The 8272-nt window shown below is 51.8% G+C and overlaps 1 pseudogene; it reads right to left on the bottom strand.

The window, feature by feature from the left end:
• Window positions 1-6546: 6546 nt before the first annotated feature.
• On the bottom strand, window positions 6547-8272 carry LOC115317421 (annotated as a pseudogene).

Genomic DNA, 8272 nt, shown 5'->3' on the forward strand with positions numbered 1-8272 from the left:
CCACAACAAAGGAAGATCACCGGTGTGTAGGCGCTGCCGAGAGAATATCCAAGGTCTTGACATTCCGCATGTTGAAGATCGCTCTTGGCAATAAACCATCGTTCTTACCGGTTCCAGTTGGGGAAGCGTGGATAAAAGAGATGCCGAGCCGGTTCACCCGATAAAAAAAAATATAAAAAATAAACGTCCGCTAAGCAATCAAATGAACCTAAACAACTTAAGAAACTGACACCACGGTGTCCTGATATGAGCATGTTCATCTTGCCATTCTTGAAAAGAGCTATCTCTGCCGAAAAACAAAAAAATCCATAAATTGCGAAGCGCCTCTGCCCCTTTCCAGTTCGCGGATGCGCGTGTTGGACATTGAGGGGACCGTCCCCACCGTCGTCCAGTCCCTACCTTATCGTTAGGCCTTGGTTCACGCGACTCCACTTTCTGTGAGTGTGTGTGTGTGTGCGCGCGCTTCGCGGGCTGGACTCCGTCACTCCTAAGCTGAAAGTGAAGAGGAAGCTAAGGTGTTCGGTGAGCCAATCGTACATTTGGCTTTAATCACATGATCACGCTCCCTCCCGTAACCACGCGCAGAGAGCGGAGCACGCGATAACTGGCATGGCGGGCTCGACGGTCCTCCGAGCTTAGGTATCAAGGGAGCCCTCCTCCTTCAAGGACGCGGACGCCGAGTCCCCTAGGCTCACAAGAGATTTGGAGGGATTAGTGATGGTGGGTGGGGAAAACGGGAGGGAAATTATTTTCTCAGCACCTTCTCTCGCCCTTTTCGAGGGAGAGATAGAGCACTTGCGCCAGGCCGAGGGACCTTCGTAAGCAACCCGTTTCGAGGCCATCGGCGCGCCCCTCCACTACGCTCTTCCCTCTCTCGAATTCGTCGGTTTGTCTCAGCTGGTATTTGCTATCCGGGTAACCAAAAAAACAATATACTAGAGTTTGCTTACACATGATAACTCTAGAACAAGGGGACAAAAAGGAATTGACAGACACGAAGCACTGAACTCAGCTTAAAGCCTCGTTAAAAAAAAAAAAAAAGATAATGATAAATCAAATGTCTCCCAACGAAAAGAAAAGGGGTGATATAAATTGCAAGAAGATTGTCGGCCACTTGGCGTTCCCTCAGAGCACCAGTGAAGCTAACTAGCTGATGCCTCAAAATAAACAAAACAGGAGAGCATGCGCTCAAAGAGACATGCACACAAACATGAAGAATGCGCCACATCGGTAGTCTAAAATATCAACAACATGTGGGCGATCGTACGGGTGTAGTATTATAGCCCCACGTGCAGAATTTTTGTACACGGTTGAACCGCCGTTGTTACATGTCATAACCTAATATCTTGAGGGTCTACAAATGACGGCATGATTACCTTCCACGCGCTCGCGTACACACTAGCTGTCTCTTAATTAAAAGCAGAATGCTCCGCCGTCACAGTGAGGACCAGGCCACATGATCTGGGAATTCGCGTCATGGGCTTCTGATAAAACTAGCCCTTTGAAGGCAGGGCAAAAGGGCGGGTGTCAGTCGTGGGGCATTTGATATCGGGTGCTTTCGTGCACCACCCGATCGCACATAGAGCATGAACTTTCTATAAAGCGGTCTTCTTTAGGGAACTTGGCAGTCCACTGTGATAAATGTTCGTACGACCCTTTGCTGGATAAACCACAGATTCCGGGCAAGTAGGAACAGAAAACAGAGGGGAAAAATTTCGTGGTGTTCAAAATCAGTGTAAAGGAAGATGACAGTTGCATCAGTGCGTCGTCGCTCGTTTCATCAAATAAGAAATTCAGATTCATTTGGCTTGAGGTATAATAAAGTGTGTATCAGTGGCGTAGCCAGGGAATTTTTTTCATGGGTGTTTTTCTTTGCTTAAGCTGTTTTGAAAGACAGAAAGAAAAGAAGAGACCGGGAAAAGAAGCTGCCCAAACACAATTTTGTTTGCTATTTTCCTGTTTCTTAGACGACAAAAGTCCAACCTTCTTTTCCACCATCTCGTTCGTCCAGTATTTAAAAAAGGAGAATTTAATGTTAAACGACGAAAGAACGCAGTCAGAAAATATTACAATTGACTTCGAGCAAAAAAGTCTAAACAGGCTCACAAAAAATTACGGTGCGTGCACTTCAATGCGGAACACTCGGGTATCCAATGACTGAAAACTATGGAAAAGTGCCAGAGAATAGCGAAGTTTAGAATACGATTAAACACAAAAACTGCAATGCGCAGAGGGACAATGAGTGAAGTGAATAGTGAAGCGTCACTCTCATTGCTCCTGCGCGGATCACATTTTTTCAGAAAATATTGTTGTATAGTCATGTTTTAGGCTATTTACGTTCTTCGTTGTTGTTTTACGAGAAAGTGTGAGAAAAATACCAGTTTCGATCATTTTGTGGGGTCTAAACATTTAGTGGAAGCCGCCGTCGGTCGATTGGAAAAAGTGAGGTCTGGTTCACACTTACAGCTAATGCGCTGTCGCCGAAGCGGAATTGGCCGCGGCAATGCACAGGGGACGCTACGCCCGGCGGCCGAATTCTTGCAGATTCGCCCGCCGATGCGCAAGTGTGAACCAGGCCTGAGAGTACCCTTTCGGTGCTGATTTGCATATTTCGGTGAATGTTCAAAAGCGCAGCCCCTATTAGCGGCGAGATATTTTGGTGACGCCCTCGCATACGGTTTCCTCTCGTGACGTCATTACCTTACGGACAACAAGTTCGACGGTGTTTATAATTAGCATGGTGGAAGCTATTGCGCTCTGAAACCAACACTACCAACACCGTCAAAATTGAAGTTCTTTCATTACTCTTATTTCTGTCGATGAGAAAACCTTTGCTGACGTCATAGTCACCATTTGGCCAATCGTAGAAGGCTGACCACAGCGACGCTTTTGATCGCACATGTCGCCATCTTTCTGCCCTTGCAAAAACAAGTGTGATCGCGCAGGCACGCGCAACCAAAGCACTACCGAAGCCAGCGAGCTCGCGTTGAAGGCGGAGCGTCTGGTCTCAGCTTGGAACGGAGTAGCAAGCGCCCCTGGGACGTTGAAGCACTCAGGTGCTTCAACGTCCCAGTATTCGGAGTCTAGAAAACAAATGTTCCGATTCAGCGCTGCTAACGAGCATGGTGGCCAGGATTGGCAGCAAGCGGGTTACATCAGGATACAAAGCCTCTGGGCAAATGCAAGTTGCCTGTACCGCCGAGACGCGCTACGCGGTGCGGTGCCTCCACATCTGTGTCAAAACCAGTACTTCCCCTGCGCGGATCACATTTTTTTCAGAAAATATCGTTGTATAGTCATGTTTTAGGCTATTTCCGTTCTTCGTTGTCGTTTTACGAGAAAGTGGAAGAAAAAAATACCAGTTTCTATCATTTTATGGGGTCTAAACATTTAGTGGAAGCCGCCGTCGGTCGATAGAAAGAAGTGAGAGTACCCTTTCGGTGCCGATTTGCATATTTCGGTGAATGTTCAAAAGCGCAGCCCCTATTAGAGGCGAGATGTTTTGGTGGCGCCCTCCTATGGTTTCCTCTCGTGACGTCATTACCTTACGGACAACAAGTTCGACGGTGTTTATAATTAGCATGGTGGAAGCTATTGCGCTAAGCAGGCGGGTTAAGCTAAGCAGGCGGGTTACATTAGGATACAAAGCCTCTAGGCAAATGCAAGTTGCCTGTACCGCCGAGACGCGCTACGCGGTGCAGTCCCTCCACATCTGTGTCAAAACCAGTACTTCCCCAGGAAGTGCATTTAACAAAACGAATGCTCCGCACAGGCCGCCGATTTGATCGAAGTCGAGGCTTGCGACATAGAGACCGACGTCGTTGGCCACAACATCGCTCTCGCCTAGGGCGGACGATGCTGCCTGACGTGAATGTGCCGACTCTAGCTGTTGGAGACGGTGATGACACGCTTAAAGTTGTAGGTCAATAATCATTCTTAAAAAAAAAGAAAAAAAAAAAAAGAACGTCAAGAACGGCTTGGCTTTTGAACTCATTTTTGAAAAAGTTCCACGACTCACGTGCTGAACGCAAGCATGTAAACATTACCCACTTCGGCGATTAAAGAAATCAACTAGATACGCTTTCAAACCAAGTGATTATGAGCATTACAAATATGCTTCAACAGTGCATATGCTGTCGCTTTTCTATGTTGCTTCTTTTCTTTCTTTTTTTTAACGATGGGGATGTTTGTGTGTGTGTGTTTTTTGCATTTTTGTGCCATATTGAAGCTAAATAAGCGCAGGCGAGTGAACCCTAAAAAAAAAAAAAAAAAGACGGAGCAAAAAAAGAAAAACAAAAAAACGCTTAGCTGTTTGTCATTTTGTCGTCCGGTTTTCTCCGCATTGTAGGGTTCGTAAAGTCAAATCATTGCTATTTTGGAATTTTGTTGTGCTGCCCTGAGATTGTCGTCGAGTCCTTGACACTCAAAGGGTAGGGGAACTTTAGTTAAGCCGCCTGCATTCCCCGAAGCGAGGCCAGCGTCTTTTGAGGTCAGGATTTCGCGGCTTTTATGACGTCGGGAGCTAAGCCATTCGCACCTGCGAGCCTGAAGAAAGGCTTCGGTTACAAACGTGGCCGAGTTTGGAGAGGGTTGTTCGAAGAGCCGGAGCCGGAGATGTGTTTTTCACGCAGTCCACGGACAGCCTCGTCTTTTTCGTTTTGCTTCGGTATGTTGTGGGCATGCACCGCTCCTCGCCGTAGTGGATTGTCGAAACGAAACACACACACAAAAAATACTGACATTGGAAAAGCGGAAGGGGTAAAGGGGGACAACCATGAAACTTCGGCGGTGTTCCGACCCTTCAACACCCAACACCCCGTCCCCTGGCTACGCCGCTGGTGTGCAAATATGTTCGTGTTTTCCAAATAAAATTGAGCTGCCGGTAGCCGCTCTGAGTTTGCACTACTACTTCTTTCAGTTAGGTTGTTTGTTTTTTCTGGCGCTTCTAAGTATACGTTTGTTGCAGCTGACGTCACTTCCGGCTAAACTGTAGGTCAAAACCAACATTGTCGTCTACTATCAGTGCCTTGTCACCATGTTGGAGGCAAAAAATGTTCTTCTCCTGACACGAAGTGCAGTCCATATACCCCTAGTTAGGGTACGAAGCTTTTCTATCAAGATCATAAGTCTACATAATAATCTAAAGCGAAAGTCCCATGCGTTTGGCCGCGACGGGAGGGCGATGCATAGACGCGGACATCGGCGGCCTCATTTGGTGGTCCCTATAAGCTCGTATCGCTGGCGACGCATATGCACAAAGGAGCAGCAAAAAAACACCTTAAATTCTGCACTTTTTTTTTAATTAGCAGAAAAAACATTTGAATTGCGCGTTGACAAAATTAAGTAAAGGTAGGCTGTATCAACTCACTTATTAAAATATCCTTGCCCATCTTCCCCCCCCCCCCCCCCCAAAAAAAAAAAAAAAGAAGCGGCTAGAGAAAAAAAAAAAACCTTCCCCGGAAAAAGAAAAACACAACAACAAAAATCTGCGCCGAGCAGCGTCGAAAATGCGCCGACCCCATAGCGGCGCCATCTGTTGACAGCCCGTGATATCGCGAGGAGGAACTAACTCTAGCTACAGTTACTCTAGAGTTCGAGTGAGGGTTAAGGGAGAGTATCATCGAAAGAAGCGGTCGCGAAAGAGTAACTTGGATGAAGATAGGGTTAAAGGAGGGTAACTTAGGGCAGTTACTCTCCCTTGACACCTTTTTTTTTTAGAGTGTAGACTTGGGTGCCAGCTGGATGGGGCTCAAATAAGGACCTCTGCGGGTTTTCCGGATAATGCCGGAAGCGGCCATTGACGCGACTGCAGCGCGTAGGATGGGCAACTGGTCGGCCGGGGGGGGCCGATTATTAACGACAGAGGTAGCGGCACAACGGACGCGCAAGTTGCCGTAATCCGCCGGTGGATAAAATCCGAAAGTGTCGGCGGTGAGGTCCCAGTTAACATTTGGGGGGGGAGCGCTAGCTCGGACTGGTTGCCACGGGTTGCCAGGGAGGACGGGAAGACGGGAATCCTCCTCTGGTGACTCATCGTCCCCTTGAGAGGGCTCATCAGAGTCGTTGTCTCGTAGCCATCGCAGAATGCGATCGGACGCGAGGACCCAGGTGTCCTCCTCCTCCGTCTCCGAGGAGGAGAGGGAGGAGGAGGACGGGGAGTGGTCCGAGAGGGACGGCTCAAGAGAAGGAGAGGGAGGTTGCACATGCAACGGAAGCGGTATGTCGGCCGCCTTTAGGGCTTGGAGGAGTAGGTCAGGGGGGTCTATTACATCCTGAACTACGGCCACTATGGGCTAGCCGGCTATGGTGACGAGTACTGGTTGGGGGTCATGCAGCACTAAGTCCAATGGTTCTATGAGTTCATGGGCAAGGGGTGAAGGCAGGTCTGAACTCACCACTGTAGGTGGCGGCGTGTCGGGGAGATGGGCGTAGTCCATCGTGTCCCACATGGGCAGACGATGGAGCAGGTGCTCAGGGGGGGGGGGTGCAGTGGTCCGTCGCAACGGGGGGAAAAGTTCACTGCACGGCGCTGGAGGCGTCGTCGTCTTACTCTGCGGCGTCGGGGACGTCGCGAGGGCGGTTGGCGGGCTGTCTTGGTCGGCCGCCACCCGAGGCCCCAACCTCGGCCTCGGGTGGGCTGCCTAGAAGGCCGGTCGGATGCTGGAGGGGGGGCTGTGGAGCGGGGAGCGGCGCTCCCAGAAGGTAGGAGGCGGTAGGGTCGGCGTAGCCTTGGAGGGCCGCCTGCCAGCCGGTGAGGGCCACGTGATACAGGAGGCGGACCCTGTCGAACACACGTAGCTTGGCGGAAGGTCGGAGGGGGGATCTGAATCCCAGACGTGCAGGAAGAGCTCGAGCGTCTGTAGCTCAACGACGTCACGGGTCCCGAAAAATCGGGACTGTCGGCTCGCTCGGTCGACGTAGAGTAAGGCGTTCCTGAAGTCCCGGCGGGTCGGGGGGTCACGGGTTGTGAAGAGCCTCTGGCCTCTACTTCCGGTGGGGACACGAGAAGGGTTGACGTGGCGGGGGTAGCGGGGGTCCCGGCGGGGCGGGGAGTCGCCACTGCTATTTGAGCTATGATCGGAGTCATCGGGGATGCGGGCGCGGTAGCGTCCGACTGGATCCTGGCTTGAGGGGTAGCCATGGAAGATGAGGTCCTCCTCATCATCGTCAGTCGTGGCGTCGGGGATGGGCTGCGCCATCTGGGTGACACGAGCACGTCGGGCTGGCGGGTCCGGGAAGGCAGCCCGAAGGGCGAGGGTGAGCGCTGAAACGAGCTCCTGTGCTGCCGGCGCTGCAGCGCCGGAGGGTCCGGGCCCAAGCGACCCGCGTCCCAGGTATGGTGAACGCCCTCGGGAGATCGACGAGTTCTTGCGACGACCCCAGTCCCCCGAGCCTGCGTCCCGCCGAGAGTTCCGATCGCCTTCACCACGACGTCCAGCTTCGCCGATGCACCGACCCCGACGTGGAAGCCTGTCGCCCCTTGCTCCACGCCGGGGAAACTAGGCGCGGCAACCCCTGGAGGTGGAGTTGCCGAAGACGACCGACGCCAAGATCCTCCACGAACGTCGGAGGGCCCCCACTCGAACGCTACCGGAGACCGAAACGACGCTCCTGAAACGGTTTTCAACAACCTAAACGTCATCATCGACGGCCACGACGCATCGGCACTCGTGGACACCGGAGCAGACTACTCAGTTTTGAGTGGGAGGCTCTCCCGCCGCCTTCGAAAAGTCACGACGCCGTGGGATGGACCTCAAATACGAACCGCCGGTGGGCACCTCATCACACCAATCGGGCGATGCACCGCTCGCGTCGAGATACACGGTGAGACGTGCCCTGTAAAGTTCGTCGTTCTGCAAGACTGTTCGAGGGACGTTATCCTCGGAATGGACTTCCTCTGCGAGTATGGCGCCGTCATCGACCTCGGAGCAAACCGGTTGACGCTGCGAAAGCCTGTTTCACCACCGGAGGAACCCAAAGCGACGTCATCTGCGGTCCGAGTCCTCGCCAGCCACGTTAACTTACCGCCGCGGTCGAGTGTTTTCGTACCCGTCGGGATCACCGAAGATTTCTGCGGCGAAGTTCTGCTCGAAGGAAGCCTCCAGTTGCTTCTGGGAAGAGGAATAGGCGTCGCAAGAGGAGTTGCTGAACTTCAGGATGGCCGCACTGTGGTCCTCGTCACGAACTTCCGAAACGAATCGCAACACCTCACAAAAGGTGCAGCCGTGGGCCAGGTCGAGGAACTCCAAAACTCCGCCGCTGTCGCCGCCAT

This window comes from Ixodes scapularis, unplaced genomic scaffold (assembly GCF_016920785.2).
Source record: "Ixodes scapularis isolate PalLabHiFi unplaced genomic scaffold, ASM1692078v2 PGA_scaffold0__279_contigs__length_252992795, whole genome shotgun sequence".
In the NCBI taxonomy this organism is placed as follows: domain Eukaryota; kingdom Metazoa; phylum Arthropoda; class Arachnida; order Ixodida; family Ixodidae; genus Ixodes; species Ixodes scapularis.